The sequence below is a fragment of the Crinia signifera genome, chromosome 8, assembly GCF_055691185.1.
Source record: "Crinia signifera chromosome 8, ASM5569118v1, whole genome shotgun sequence".
Classification (NCBI taxonomy): domain Eukaryota; kingdom Metazoa; phylum Chordata; class Amphibia; order Anura; family Myobatrachidae; genus Crinia; species Crinia signifera.
In genome coordinates, this window is record NC_139224.1 from 70,218,567 (window position 1) to 70,231,261 (window position 12,695).

General features: G+C 39.2%; 26 non-coding genes and 1 pseudogene across 26 annotated transcripts; all 27 read right to left on the bottom strand.

Moving 5' to 3' along the window:
• Positions 1–251: 251 nt before the first annotated feature.
• LOC146034532 (5S ribosomal RNA) lies at positions 252–370 on the bottom strand. Its single transcript, XR_014459937.1, has one exon. It is a non-coding gene; the product is annotated as a 5S ribosomal RNA (ribosomal RNA).
• A 345-nt stretch (positions 371–715) lies between these two features.
• On the bottom strand, positions 716–834 carry LOC146030811 (5S ribosomal RNA). The gene has a single exon (XR_014456295.1). It is a non-coding gene; the product is annotated as a 5S ribosomal RNA (ribosomal RNA).
• Positions 835–1,179: 345 nt separating this feature from the next.
• Positions 1,180–1,298, bottom strand: LOC146028222 (5S ribosomal RNA). Its single transcript, XR_014455199.1, has one exon. It is a non-coding gene; the product is annotated as a 5S ribosomal RNA (ribosomal RNA).
• A 345-nt stretch (positions 1,299–1,643) lies between these two features.
• Positions 1,644–1,762, bottom strand: LOC146031866 (5S ribosomal RNA). Its single transcript, XR_014457319.1, has one exon. It is a non-coding gene; the product is annotated as a 5S ribosomal RNA (ribosomal RNA).
• A 345-nt stretch (positions 1,763–2,107) lies between these two features.
• On the bottom strand, positions 2,108–2,226 carry LOC146031749 (5S ribosomal RNA). Its single transcript, XR_014457206.1, has one exon. It is a non-coding gene; the product is annotated as a 5S ribosomal RNA (ribosomal RNA).
• A 345-nt stretch (positions 2,227–2,571) lies between these two features.
• On the bottom strand, positions 2,572–2,690 carry LOC146034464 (5S ribosomal RNA). The gene has a single exon (XR_014459871.1). It is a non-coding gene; the product is annotated as a 5S ribosomal RNA (ribosomal RNA).
• Positions 2,691–3,035: 345 nt separating this feature from the next.
• LOC146030330 (5S ribosomal RNA) lies at positions 3,036–3,154 on the bottom strand. Its single transcript, XR_014455829.1, has one exon. It is a non-coding gene; the product is annotated as a 5S ribosomal RNA (ribosomal RNA).
• A 345-nt stretch (positions 3,155–3,499) lies between these two features.
• On the bottom strand, positions 3,500–3,618 carry LOC146027821 (5S ribosomal RNA; annotated as a pseudogene).
• A 345-nt stretch (positions 3,619–3,963) lies between these two features.
• On the bottom strand, positions 3,964–4,082 carry LOC146031750 (5S ribosomal RNA). Its single transcript, XR_014457208.1, has one exon. It is a non-coding gene; the product is annotated as a 5S ribosomal RNA (ribosomal RNA).
• A 345-nt stretch (positions 4,083–4,427) lies between these two features.
• On the bottom strand, positions 4,428–4,546 carry LOC146032942 (5S ribosomal RNA). The gene has a single exon (XR_014458353.1). It is a non-coding gene; the product is annotated as a 5S ribosomal RNA (ribosomal RNA).
• Positions 4,547–4,891: 345 nt separating this feature from the next.
• On the bottom strand, positions 4,892–5,010 carry LOC146033313 (5S ribosomal RNA). The gene has a single exon (XR_014458723.1). It is a non-coding gene; the product is annotated as a 5S ribosomal RNA (ribosomal RNA).
• Positions 5,011–5,356: 346 nt separating this feature from the next.
• Positions 5,357–5,475, bottom strand: LOC146030774 (5S ribosomal RNA). Its single transcript, XR_014456260.1, has one exon. It is a non-coding gene; the product is annotated as a 5S ribosomal RNA (ribosomal RNA).
• A 345-nt stretch (positions 5,476–5,820) lies between these two features.
• On the bottom strand, positions 5,821–5,939 carry LOC146032353 (5S ribosomal RNA). The gene has a single exon (XR_014457793.1). It is a non-coding gene; the product is annotated as a 5S ribosomal RNA (ribosomal RNA).
• A 345-nt stretch (positions 5,940–6,284) lies between these two features.
• On the bottom strand, positions 6,285–6,403 carry LOC146033314 (5S ribosomal RNA). Its single transcript, XR_014458724.1, has one exon. It is a non-coding gene; the product is annotated as a 5S ribosomal RNA (ribosomal RNA).
• A 346-nt stretch (positions 6,404–6,749) lies between these two features.
• Positions 6,750–6,868, bottom strand: LOC146031198 (5S ribosomal RNA). Its single transcript, XR_014456669.1, has one exon. It is a non-coding gene; the product is annotated as a 5S ribosomal RNA (ribosomal RNA).
• Positions 6,869–7,213: 345 nt separating this feature from the next.
• On the bottom strand, positions 7,214–7,332 carry LOC146033785 (5S ribosomal RNA). The gene has a single exon (XR_014459193.1). It is a non-coding gene; the product is annotated as a 5S ribosomal RNA (ribosomal RNA).
• Positions 7,333–7,677: 345 nt separating this feature from the next.
• On the bottom strand, positions 7,678–7,796 carry LOC146032354 (5S ribosomal RNA). Its single transcript, XR_014457794.1, has one exon. It is a non-coding gene; the product is annotated as a 5S ribosomal RNA (ribosomal RNA).
• Positions 7,797–8,140: 344 nt separating this feature from the next.
• Positions 8,141–8,259, bottom strand: LOC146033316 (5S ribosomal RNA). Its single transcript, XR_014458726.1, has one exon. It is a non-coding gene; the product is annotated as a 5S ribosomal RNA (ribosomal RNA).
• A 346-nt stretch (positions 8,260–8,605) lies between these two features.
• LOC146029718 (5S ribosomal RNA) lies at positions 8,606–8,724 on the bottom strand. Its single transcript, XR_014455380.1, has one exon. It is a non-coding gene; the product is annotated as a 5S ribosomal RNA (ribosomal RNA).
• A 345-nt stretch (positions 8,725–9,069) lies between these two features.
• LOC146034595 (5S ribosomal RNA) lies at positions 9,070–9,188 on the bottom strand. Its single transcript, XR_014460000.1, has one exon. It is a non-coding gene; the product is annotated as a 5S ribosomal RNA (ribosomal RNA).
• A 345-nt stretch (positions 9,189–9,533) lies between these two features.
• LOC146028340 (5S ribosomal RNA) lies at positions 9,534–9,652 on the bottom strand. The gene has a single exon (XR_014455213.1). It is a non-coding gene; the product is annotated as a 5S ribosomal RNA (ribosomal RNA).
• Positions 9,653–9,997: 345 nt separating this feature from the next.
• Positions 9,998–10,116, bottom strand: LOC146032103 (5S ribosomal RNA). Its single transcript, XR_014457547.1, has one exon. It is a non-coding gene; the product is annotated as a 5S ribosomal RNA (ribosomal RNA).
• A 345-nt stretch (positions 10,117–10,461) lies between these two features.
• On the bottom strand, positions 10,462–10,580 carry LOC146031751 (5S ribosomal RNA). The gene has a single exon (XR_014457209.1). It is a non-coding gene; the product is annotated as a 5S ribosomal RNA (ribosomal RNA).
• Positions 10,581–10,925: 345 nt separating this feature from the next.
• On the bottom strand, positions 10,926–11,044 carry LOC146032355 (5S ribosomal RNA). The gene has a single exon (XR_014457795.1). It is a non-coding gene; the product is annotated as a 5S ribosomal RNA (ribosomal RNA).
• Positions 11,045–11,389: 345 nt separating this feature from the next.
• On the bottom strand, positions 11,390–11,508 carry LOC146033317 (5S ribosomal RNA). Its single transcript, XR_014458727.1, has one exon. It is a non-coding gene; the product is annotated as a 5S ribosomal RNA (ribosomal RNA).
• Positions 11,509–11,854: 346 nt separating this feature from the next.
• Positions 11,855–11,973, bottom strand: LOC146029729 (5S ribosomal RNA). Its single transcript, XR_014455381.1, has one exon. It is a non-coding gene; the product is annotated as a 5S ribosomal RNA (ribosomal RNA).
• A 346-nt stretch (positions 11,974–12,319) lies between these two features.
• On the bottom strand, positions 12,320–12,438 carry LOC146032356 (5S ribosomal RNA). Its single transcript, XR_014457796.1, has one exon. It is a non-coding gene; the product is annotated as a 5S ribosomal RNA (ribosomal RNA).
• Positions 12,439–12,695: the final 257 nt, after the last annotated feature.

Sequence of the window (12,695 nt, forward strand, 5' to 3'; positions counted from 1 at the left end):
TGTGTTGGTAATGTAAATAGAACTACAGGACATGATATTAGCAGGTGGTCTCAAATTAAACTACTAAAGAGGCTCAACACTGTTTAGCTGCCAAAAGCAGTTGGAATTGGGCCTAAACAGTGTGGTAAGTCTTTAGGTGATGGCTATTGTGTCTGTTTGACCTCTCCCAAATGTCTGTATTGGCAATAAAAAGATAAAGTTTCCAATTTAAATAGCTAGAGAATAAAAACAATTTGCCAGTAATGGAAAAAAACCTACAGCACCTGGTGTTCCCGTGTGGTCTCCCACCCAAGTACTAACCAGGCCCAACACTGCTTAGCTTCCAAGATCAGACGTGATTGGGCGTATCCAATATGGTATGGCTGGAGGTGAGATGCAAGCACTTTTTTGCCCTCTTCTACTTCTATAACAAGTTAAGTTAATAAAAAAGTTTACTAACTGTATTGGCTTACTGAAAAAAATCATGTGTTGGTAATGTAAAAAGACCTACAGGACATGATATTAGCAGGTGGTCTCAAATTAAACTACTAAAGAGGCTCAACACTGTTTAGCTGCCAAAAGCAGTTGGAATTGCATCTAAACAGTGTGGTAAGTCTTTAGGTGATGGCTATTGTGTCTGTTTGACCTCTCCCAAATCTCTGTATTGGCAATAAAAAGAAAAAGTTTCCAATTTAAATAGCTAGAAAATAAAAACAATTTGCCAGTAATGGGAAAAAACCTACAGCACCTGGTGTTCCCATGTGGTCTCCCACCCAAGTACTAACCAGGCCCAACACTGCTTAGCTTCCAAGATCAGACGAGATTGGGCGTATCCAACGTGGTATGGCTGTAGGTGAGATACAGGCACTTTTTTGCCCTCTTCTACTTCTATAACCAGGTAAGCTTATAAAAAAGTTTCCTAACTGTATTGGCTTACTGAAAAAAATCATGTGTTGGTAATGTAAATAGAACTACAGGACATGATATTAGCAGGTGATCTCAAATTAAACTACTAAAGAGGCTCAACACTGTTTAGCTGCCAAAACCAGTTGGAATTGGGCCTAAACAGTGTGGTAAGTCTTTAGATGATGGCTATTGTGTCTGTTTGACCTCTCCCAAATGTCTGTATTGGCAATAAAAAGATAAAGTTTCCAATTTAAATAGCTAGAGAATAAAAACAATTTGCCAGTAATGGAAAAAAACCTACAGCACCTGGTGTTCCCATGTGGTCTCCCACCCAAGTACTAACCAGGCCCAACACTGCTTAGCTTCCAAGATCAGACGGGATTGGGCGTATCCAATGTGGTATGGCTGTAGGTGAGATGCAAGCACTTTTTTGCCCTCTTCTACTTCTATAACAAGTTAAGTTAATAAAAAAGTTTCCTAACTGTATTGGCTTACTGAAAAAAATCATGTGTTGGTAATGTAAAAAGACCTACAGGACATGATATTAGCAGGTGGTCTCAAATTAAACTACTAAAGAGGCTCAACACTGTTTAGCTGCCAAAAGCAGTTGGAATTGCATCTAAACAGTGTGGTAAGTCTTTAGGTGATGGCTATTGTGTCTGTTTGACCTCTCCCAAATCTCTGTATTGGCAATAAAAAGAAAAAGTTTCCAATTTAAATAGCTAGAAAATAAAAACAATTTGCCAGTAATGGGAAAAAACCTACAGCACCTGGTGTTCCCATGTGGTCTCCCACCCAAGTACTAACCTGGCCCAACACTGCTTAGCTTCCAAGATCAGACGGGATTGGACGTATCCAATGTGGTATGGCTGTAGTTGAGATGAAAGCACTTTTTTGCCCTCTTCTACTTCTATAACAAGTTAAGTTAATAAAAAAGTTTCCTAACTGTATTGGCTTACTGAAAAAAATCATGTGTTGGTAATGTAAAAAGACCTACAGGACATGATATTAGCAGGTGGTCTCAAATTAAACTACTAAAGAGGCTCAACACTGTTTAGCTGCCAAAAGCAGTTGGAATTGCGTCTAAACAGTGTGGTAAGTCTTTAGGTGATGGCTATTGTGTCTGTTTGACCTCTCCTAAATCTCTGTATTGGCAATAAAAAGAAAAAGTTTCCAATTTAAATAGCTAGAAAATAAAAACAATTTGCCAGTAATGGGAAAAAACCTACAGCACCTGGCGTTTCCATGTGGTCTCCCACCCAAGTACTAACCAGGCCCAACACTGCTTAGCTTCCAAGATCAGACGGGATTGGGCGTATCCAATGTGGTATGGCTGTAGGTGAGATGCAAGCACTTTTTTGCCCTCTTCTACTTCTATAACAATTTAAGTTAATAAAAAAGTTTTCTAACTGTATTGGCTTACTGAAAAAAATCATGTGTTGGTAATGTAAAAAGACCTACAGGACATGATATTAGCAGGTGGTCTCAAATTAAACTACTAAAGAGGCTCAACACTGTTTAGCTGCCAAAACCAGTTGGAATTGGGCCTAAACAGTGTGGTAAGTCTTTAGGTGATGGCTATTGTGTCTGTTTGACCTCTCCCAAATCTCTGTATTGGCAATAAAAAGAAAAAGTTTCCAATTTAAATAGCTAGAAAATAAAAACAATTTGCCAGTAATGGGAAAAAACCTACAGCACCTGGCGTTCCCATGTGGTCTCCCACCCAAGTACTAACCAGGCCCAACGCTGCTTAGCTTCCAAGATCAGACGAGATTGGGCGTATCCAATGTGGTATGGCTGTATATGAGATACAGGCACTTTTTTGCCCTCTTCTACTTCTATAACCAGGTAAGCTAATAAAAAAGTTTCCTAACTGTATTGGCTTACTGAAAAAAATCATGTGTTGGTAATGTAAATAGAACTACAGGACATGATATTAGCAGGTGATCTCAAATTAAACTACTAAAGAGGCTCAACACTGTTTAGCTGCCAAAACCAGTTGGAATTGGGCCTAAACAGTGTGGTAAGTCTTTAGATGATGGCTATTGTGTCTGTTTGACCTCTCCCAAATGTCTGTATTGGCAATAAAAAGATAAAGTTTCCAATTTAAATAGCTAGAGAATAAAAACAATTTGCCAGTAATGGAAAAAAACCTACAGCACCTGGTGTTCCCATGTGGTCTCCCACCCAAGTACTAACCAGGCCCAACACTGCTTAGCTTCCAAGATCAGACGGGATTGGGCATATCCAATGTGGTATGGCTGTAGGTGAGATGCAAGCACTTTTTTGCCCTCTTCTACTTCTATAACAAGTTAAGTTAATAAAAAAGTTTCCTAACTGTATTGGCTTACTGAAAAAAATCATGTGTTGGTAATGTAAAAAGACCTACAGGACATGATATTAGCAGGTGGTCTCAAATTAAACTACTAAAGAGGCTCAACACTGTTTAGCTGCCAAAAGCAGTTGGAATTGCATCTAAACAGTGTGGTAAGTCTTTAGGTGATGGCTATTGTGTCTGTTTGACCTCTCCCAAATCTCTGTATTGGCAATAAAAAGAAAAAGTTTCCAATTTAAATAGCTAGAAAATAAAAACAATTTGCCAGTAATGGGAAAAAACCTACAGCACCTGGTGTTCCCATGTGGTCTCCCACCCAAGTACTAACCAGGCCCAACACTGCTTAGCTTGTAAGATCAGACGGGATTGGACGTATCCAATGTGGTATGGCTGTAGTTGAGATGCAAGCACTTTTTTGCCCTCTTCTACTTCTATAACAAGTTAAGTTAATAAAAAAGTTTCCTAACTGTATTGGCTTACTGAAAAAAATCATGTGTTGGTAATGTAAAAAGACCTACAGGACATGATATTAGCAGGTGGTCTCAAATTAAACTACTAAAGAGGCTCAACACTGTTTAGCTGCCAAAAGCAGTTGGAATTGCGTCTAAACAGTGTGGTAAGTCTTTAGGTGATGGCTATTGTGTCTGTTTGACCTCTCCTAAATCTCTGTATTGGCAATAAAAAGAAAAAGTTTCCAATTTAAATAGCTAGAAAATAAAAACAATTTGCCAGTAATGGGAAAAAACCTACAGCACCTGGCGTTTCCATGTGGTCTCCCACCCAAGTACTAACCAGGCCCAACACTGCTTAGCTTCCAAGATCAGACGGGATTGGGCGTATCCAATGTGGTATGGCTGTAGGTGAGATGCAAGCACTTTTTTGCCCTCTTCTACTTCTATAACAATTTAAGTTAATAAAAAAGTTTTCTAACTGTATTGGCTTACTGAAAAAAATCATGTGTTGGTAATGTAAAAAGACCTACAGGACATGATATTAGCAGGTGGTCTCAAATTAAACTACTAAAGAGGCTCAACACTGTTTAGCTGCCAAAACCTGTTGGAATTGGGCCTAAACAGTGTGGTAAGTCTTTAGGTGATGGCTATTGTGTCTGTTTGACCTCTCCCAAATCTCTGTATTGGCAATAAAAAGAAAAAGTTTCCAATTTAAATAGCTAGAAAATAAAAACAATTTGCCAGTAATGGGAAAAAACCTACAGCACCTGGCGTTCCCATGTGGTCTCCCACCCAAGTACTAGCCAGGCCCAACACTGCTTAGCTTCCAAGATCAGACGAGATTGGGCGTATCCAATGTGGTATGGCTGTATGTGAGATACAGGCACTTTTTTGCCCTCTTCTACTTCTATAACCAGGTAAGCTAATAAAAAAGTTTCCTAACTGTATTGGCTTACTGAAAAAAATCATGTGTTGGTAATGTAAATAGAACTACAGGACATGATATTAGCAGGTGGTCTCAAATTAAACTACTAAAGAGGCTCAACACTGTTTAGCTGCCAAAACCAGTTGGAATTGGGCCTAAACAGTGTGGTAAGTCTTTAGGTGATGGCTATTGTGTCTGTTTGACCTCTCCCAAATGTCTGTATTGGCAATAAAAAGATAAAGTTTCCAATTTAAATAGCTAGAGAATAAAAACAATTTGCCAGTAATGGAAAAAAACCTACAGCACCTGGTGTTCCCGTGTGGTCTCCCACCCAAGTACTAACCAGGCCCAACACTGCTTAGCTTCCAAGATCAGACGGGATTGGGCGTATCCAATATGGTATGGCTGGAGGTGAGATGCAAGCACTTTTTTGCCCTCTTCTACTTCTATAACAAGTTAAGTTAATAAAAAAGTTTCCTAACTGTATTGGCTTACTGAAAAAAATCATGTGTTGGTAATGTAAAAAGACCTACAGGACATGATATTAGCAGGTGGTCTCAAATTAAACTACTAAAGAGGCTCAACACTGTTTAGCTGCCAAAAGCAGTTGGAATTGGGCATAAACAGTGTGGTAAGTCTTTAGGTGATGGCTATTGTGTCTGTTTGACCTCTCCTAAATCTCTGTATTGGCAATAAAAAGAAAAAAGTTTCCAATTTAAATAGCTAGAAAATAAAAACAATTTGCCAGTAATGGGAAAAAACCTACAGCACCTGGTGCTCCCATGTGGTCTCCCACCCAAGTACTAACCAGGCCCAACACTGCTTAGCTTCCAAGATCAGACGAGATTGGGCGTATCCAATGTGGTATGGCTGTAGGTGAGATACAGGCACTTTTTTGCCCTCTTCTACTTCTATAACCAGGAAAGCTAATAAAAAAGTTTCCTAACTGTATTGGCTTACTGAAAAAAATCATGTGTTGGTAATGTAAATAGAACTACAGGACATGATATTAGCAGGTGGTCTCAAATTAAACTACTAAAGAGGCTCAACACTGTTTAGCTGCCAAAAGCAGTTGGAATTGCGTCTAAACAGTGTGGTAAGTCTTTAGGTGATGGCTATTGTGTCTGTTTAACCTCTCCCAAATCTCTGTATTGGCAATAAAAAGAAAAAGTTTCCAATTTAAATAGCTAGAAAATAAAAACAATTTGCCAGTAATGGGAAAAAACCTACAGCACCTGGCGTTCCCATGTGGTCTCCCACCCAAGTACTAACCAGGCCCAACACTGCTTAGCTTCCAAGATCAGACGAGATTGGGCGTATCCAATGTGGTATGGCTGTATGTGAGATACAGGCACTTTTTTGCCCTCTTCTACTTCTATAACCAGGTAAGCTAATAAAAAAGTTTCCTAACTGTATTGGCTTACTGAAAAAAATCATGTGTTGGTAATGTAAATAGAACTACAGGACATGATATTAGCAGGTGGTCTCAAATTAAACTACTAAAGAGGCTCAACACTGTTTAGCTGCCAAAACCAGTTGGAATTGGGCCTAAACAGTGTGGTAAGTCTTTAGGTGATGGCTATTGTGTCTGTTTGACCTCTCCCAAATGTCTGTATTGGCAATAAAAAGATAAAGTTTCCAATTTAAATAGCTAGAGAATAAAAATAATTTGCCAGTAATGGAAAAAAACCTACAGCACCTGGTGTTCCCGTGTGGTCTCCCACCCAAGTACTAACCAGGCCCAACACTGCTTAGCTTCCAAGATCAGACGGGATTGGGCGTATCCAATATGGTATGGCTGGAGGTGAGATGCAAGCATTTTTTTGCCCTCTTCTACTTCTATAACAAGTTAAGTTAATAAAAAAGTTTCCTAACTGTATTGGCTTACTGAAAAAAATCATGTGTTGGTAATGTAAAAAGACCTACAGGACATGATATTAGCAGGTGGTCTCAAATTAAACTACTAAAGAGGCTCAACACTGTTTAGCTGCCAAAAGCAGTTGAAATTGGGCCTAAACAGTGTGGTAAGTCTTTAGGTGATGGCTATTGTGTCTGTTTGACCTCTCCTAAATCTCTGTATTGGCAATAAAAAGAAAAAAGTTTCCAATTTAAATAGCTAGAAAATAAAAACAATTTGCCAGTAATGGGAAAAAACTTACAGCACCTGGTGTTCCCATGTGGTCTCCCACCCAAGTACTAACCAGGCCCAACACTGCTTATCTTCCAAGATCAGACGGGATTGGGCGTATCCAATGTGGTATGGCTGTAGGTGAGATGCAAGCACTTTTTTGCCCTCTTCTACTTCTATAACAAGTTAAGTTAATAAAAAAGTTTCCTAACTGTATTGGCTTACTGAAAAAAATCATGTGTTTGTAATGTAAAAAGACCTACAGGACATGATATTAGCAGGTGGTCTCAAATTAAACTACTAAAGAGGCTCAACACTGTTTAGCTGCCAAAAGCAGTTGGAATTGCGTCTAAACAGTGTGGTAAGTCTTTAGGTGATGGCTATTGTGTCTGTTTGACCTCTCCCAAATCTCTGTATTGGCAATAAAAAGAAAAAGTTTCCAATTTAAATAGCTAGAAAATAAAAACAATTTGCCAGTAATGGGAAAAAACCTACAGCACCTGGCGTTCCCATGTGGTCTCCCACCCAAGTACTAACCAGGCCCAACACTGCTTAGCTTCCAAGATCAGACGAGATTGGGCGTATCCAATGTGGTATGGCTGTATTTGAGATACAGGCACTTTTTTGCCCTCTTCTACTTCTATAACCAGGTAAGCTAATAAAAAAGTTTCCTAACTGTATTGGCTTACTGAAAAAAATCATGTGTTGGTAATGTAAATAGAACTACAGGACATGATATTAGCAGGTGGTCTCAAATTAAACTACTAAAGAGGCTCAACACTGTTTAGCTGCCAAAACCAGTTGGAATTGGGCCTAAACAGTGTGGTAAGTCTTTAGGTGATGGCTATTGTGTCTGTTTGACCTCTCCCAAATCTCTGTATTGGCAATAAAAAGAAAAAGTTTCCAATTTAAATAGCTAGAAAATAAAAACAATTTGCCAGTAATGGGAAAAAACCTACAGCACCTGGCGTTCCCATGTGGTCTCCCACCCAAGTACTAACCAGGCCCAACACTGCTTAGCTTCCAAGATCAGACGAGATTGGGCGTATCCAATGTGGTATGGCTGTATGTGAGATACAGGCACTTTTTTGCCCTCTTCTACTTCTATAACCAGGTAAGCTAATAAAAAAGTTTCCTAACTGTATTGGCTTACTGAAAAAAATCATGTGTTGGTAATGTAAATAGAACTACAGGACATGATATTAGCAGGTGGTCTCAAATTAAACTACTAAAGAGGCTCAACACTGTTTAGCTGCCAAAAGCAGTTGGAATTGGGCCTAACAGTGTGGTAAGTCTTTAGGTGATGGCTATTGTGTCTGTTTGACCTCTCCCAAATGTCTGTATTGGCAATAAAAAGATAAAGTTTCCAATTTAAATAGCTAGAGAATAAAAACAATTTGCCAGTAATGGAAAAAAACCTACAGCACCTGGTGTTCCCGTGTGGTCTCCCACCCAAGTACTAACCAGGCCCAACACTGCTTAGCTTCCAAGATCAGACGGGATTGGGCGTATCCAATATGGTATGGCTGGAGGTGAGATGCAAGCACTTTTTTGCCCTCTTCTACTTCTATAACAAGTTAAGTTAATAAAAAAGTTTCCTAACTGTATTGGCTTACTGAAAAAAATCATGTGTTGGTAATGTAAAAAGACCTACAGGACATGATATTAGCAGGTGGTCTCAAATTAAACTACTAAAGAGGCTCAACACTGTTTAGCTTCCAAAAGCAGTTGGAATTGGGCCTAAACAGTGTGGTAAGTCTTTAGGTGATGGCTATTGTGTCTGTTTGACCTCTCCTAAATCTCTGTATTGGCAATAAAAAGAAAAAAGTTTCCAATTTAAATAGCTAGAAAATAAAAACAATTTGCCAGTAATGGGAAAAAACCTACAGCACCTGGTGTTCCCATGTGGTCTCCCACCCAAGTACTAACCAGGCCCAACACTGCTTAGCTTCCAAGATCAGACGAGATTGGGCGTATCCAATGTGGTATGGCTGTAGGTGAGATACAGGCACTTTTTTGCCCTCTTCTACTTCTATAACCAGGAAAGCTAATAAAAAAGTTTCCTAACTGTATTGGCTTACTGAAAAAAATCATGTGTTGGTAATGTAAATAGAACTACAGGACATGATATTAGCAGGTGGTCTCAAATTAAACTACTAAAGAGGCTCAACACTGTTTAGCTGCCAAAAGCAGTTGGAATTGGGCCTAAACAGTGTGGTAAGTCTTTAGGTGATGGCTATTGTGTCTGTTTGACCTCTCCTAAATCTCTGTATTGGCAATAAAAAGAAAAAGTTTTCAATTTAAATAGCTAGAGAATAAAAACAATTTGCCAGTAATGGGAAAAAACCTACAGCACCTGGTGTTCCCATGTGGTCTCCCACCCAAGTACTAACCAGGCCCAACACTGCTTAGAATCCAAGATCAGACGAGATTGGGCGTATCCAACGTGGTATGGCTGTAGGTGAGATACAGGCACTTTTTTGCCCTCTTCTACTTCTATAACCAGGTAAGCTTATAAAAAAGTTTCCTAACTGTATTGGCTTACTGAAAAAAATCATGTGTTGGTAATGTAAATAGAACTACAGGACATGATATTAGCAGGTGATCTCAAATTAAACTACTAAAGAGGCTCAACACTGTTTAGCTGCCAAAACCAGTTGGAATATGGCCTATACAGTGTGGTAAGTCTTTAGATGATGGCTATTGTGTCTGTTTGACCTCTCCCAAATGTCTGTATTGGCATTAAAAAGATAAAGTTTCCAATTTAAATAGCTAGAGAATAAAAACAATTTGCCAGTAATGGAAAAAAACCTACAGCACCTGGTGTTCCCATGTGGTCTCCCACCCAAGTACTAACCAGGCCCAACACTGCTTAGCTTCCAAGATCAGACGGGATTGGGCGTATCCAATGTGGTATGGCTGTAGGTGAGATGCAAGCACTTTTTTGCCCTCTTCTACTTCTATAACAAGTTAAGTTAATAAAAAAGTTTCCTAACTGTATTGGCTTACTGAAAAAAATCATGTGTTGGTAATGTAAAAAGACCTACAGGACATGATATTAGCAGGTGGTCTCAAATTAAACTACTAAAGAGGCTCAACACTGTTTAGCTGCCAAAAGCAGTTGGAATTGGGCCGAAACAGTGTGGTAAGTCTTTAGGTGATGGCTATTGTGTCTGTTTGACCTCTCCCAAATCTCTGTATTGGCAATAAAAAGAAAAAGTTTCCAATTTAAATAGCTAGAAAATAAAAACAATTTGCCAGTAATGGGAAAAAACCTACAGCACCTGGTGTTCCCATGTGGTCTCCCACCCAAGTACTAACCAGGCCCAACACTGCTTAGCTTCCAAGATCAGACGGGATTGGACGTATCCAATGTGGTATGGCTGTAGTTGAGATGCAAGCACTTTTTTGCCCTCTTCTACTTCTATAACAAGTTAAGTTAATAAAAAAGTTTCCTAACTGTATTGGCTTACTGAAAAAAATCATGTGTTGGTAATGTAAAAAGACCTACAGGACATGATATTAGCAGGTGGTCTCAAATTAAACTACTAAAGAGGCTCAACACTGTTTAGCTGCCAAAAGCAGTTGGAATTGCGTCTAAACAGTGTGGTAAGTCTTTAGGTGATGGCTATTGTGTCTGTTTGACCTCTCCTAAATCTCTGTATTGGCAATAAAAAGAAAAAGTTTCCAATTTAAATAGCTAGAAAATAAAAACAATTTGCCAGTAATGGGAAAAAACCTACAGCACCTGGCGTTTCCATGTGGTCTCCCACCCAAGTACTAACCAGGCCCAACACTGCTTAGCTTCCAAGATCAGACGGGATTGGGCGTATCCAATGTGGTATGGCTGTAGGTGAGATGCAAGCACTTTTTTGCCCTCTTCTACTTCTATAACAATTTAAGTTAATAAAAAAGTTTTCTAACTGTATTGGCTTACTGAAAAAAATCATGTGTTGGTAATGTAAAAAGACCTACAGGACATGATATTAGCAGGTGGTCTCAAATTAAACTACTAAAGAGGCTCAACACTGTTTAGCTGCCAAAACCAGTTGGAATTGGGCCTAAACAGTGTGGTAAGTCTTTAGGTGATGGCTATTGTGTCTGTTTGACCTCTCCCAAATCTCTGTATTGGCAATAAAAAGAAAAAGTTTCCAATTTAAATAGCTAGAAAATAAAAACAATTTGCCAGTAATGGGAAAAAACCTACAGCACCTGGCGTTCCCATGTGGTCTCCCACCCAAGTACTAACCAGGCCCAACACTGCTTAGCTTCCAAGATCAGACGAGATTGGGCGTATCCAATGTGGTATGGCTGTATGTGAGATACAGGCACTTTTTTGCCCTCTTCTACTTCTATAACCAGGTAAGCTAATAAAAAAGTTTCCTAACTGTATTGGCTTACTGAAAAAAATCATGTGTTGGTAATGTAAATAGAACTACAGGACATGATATTAGCAGGTGGTCTCAAATTAAACTACTAAAGAGGCTCAACACTGTTTAGCTGCCAAAACCAGTTGGAATTGGGCCTAAACAGTGTGGTAAGTCTTTAGGTGATGGCTATTGTGTCTGTTTGACCTCTCCCAAATGTCTGTATTGGCAATAAAAAGATAAAGTTTCCAATTTAAATAGCTAGAGAATAAAATCAATTTGCCAGTAATGGAAAAAAACCTACAGCACCTGGTGTTCCCGTGTGGTCTCCCACCCAAGTACTAACCAGGCCCAACACTGCTTAGCTTCCAAGATCAGACGGGATTGGGCGTATCCAATATGGTATGGCTGGAGGTGAGATGCAAGCACTTTTTTGCCCTCTTCTACTTCTATAACAAGTTAAGTTAATAAAAAAGTTTCCTAACTGTATTGGCTTACTGAAAAAAATCATGTGTTGGTAATGTAAAAAGACCTACAGGACATGATATTAGCAGGTGGTCTCAAATTAAACTACTAAAGAGGCTCAACACTGTTTAGCTGCCAAAAGCAGTTGAAATTGGGCCTAAACAGTGTGGTAAGTCTTTAGGTGATGGCTATTGTGTCTGTTTGACCTCTCCTAAATCTCTGTATTGGCAATAAAAAGAAAAAAGTTTCCAATTTAAATAGCTAGAAAATAAAAACAATTTGCCAGTAATGGGAAAAAACCTACAGCACCTGGTGTTCCCATGTGGTCTCCCACCCAAGTACTAACCAGGCCCAACACTGCTTAGCTTCCAAGATCAGACGAGATTGGGCGTATCCAATGTGGTATGGCTGTAGGTGAGATACAGGCACTTTTTTGCCCTCTTCTACTTCTATAACCAGGAAAGCTAATAAAAAAGTTTCCTAACTGTATTGGCTTACTGAAAAAAATCATGTGTTGGTAATGTAAATAGAACTACAGGACATGATATTAGCAGGTGGTCTCAAATTAAACTACTAAAGAGGCTCAACACTGTTTAGCTGCCAAAAGCAGTTGGAATTGCGTCTAAACAGTGTGGTAAGTCTTTAGGTGATGGCTATTGTGTCTGTTTGACCTCTCCCAAATCTCTGTATTGGCAATAAAAAGAAAAAGTTTCCAATTTAAATAGCTAGAAAATAAAAACAATTTGCCAGTAATGGGAAAAAAACCTACAGCACCTGGCGTTCCCATGTGGTCTCCCACCCAAGTACTAACCAGGCCCAACACTGCTTAGCTTCCAAGATCAGACGAGATTGGGCGTATCCAATGTGGTATGGCTGTATGTGAGATACAGGCACTTTTTTGCCCTCTTCTACTTCTATAACCAGGTAAGCTAATAAAAAAGTTTCCTAACTGTATTGGCTTACTGAAAAAAATCATGTGTTGGTAATGTAAATAGAACTACAGGACATGATATTAGCAGGTGGTCTCAAATTAAACTACTAAAGAGGCTCAACACTGTTTAGCTGCCAAAACCAGTTGGAATTGGGCCTAAACAGTGTGGTAAGTCTTTAGGTGATGGCTATTGTGTCTGTTTGACCT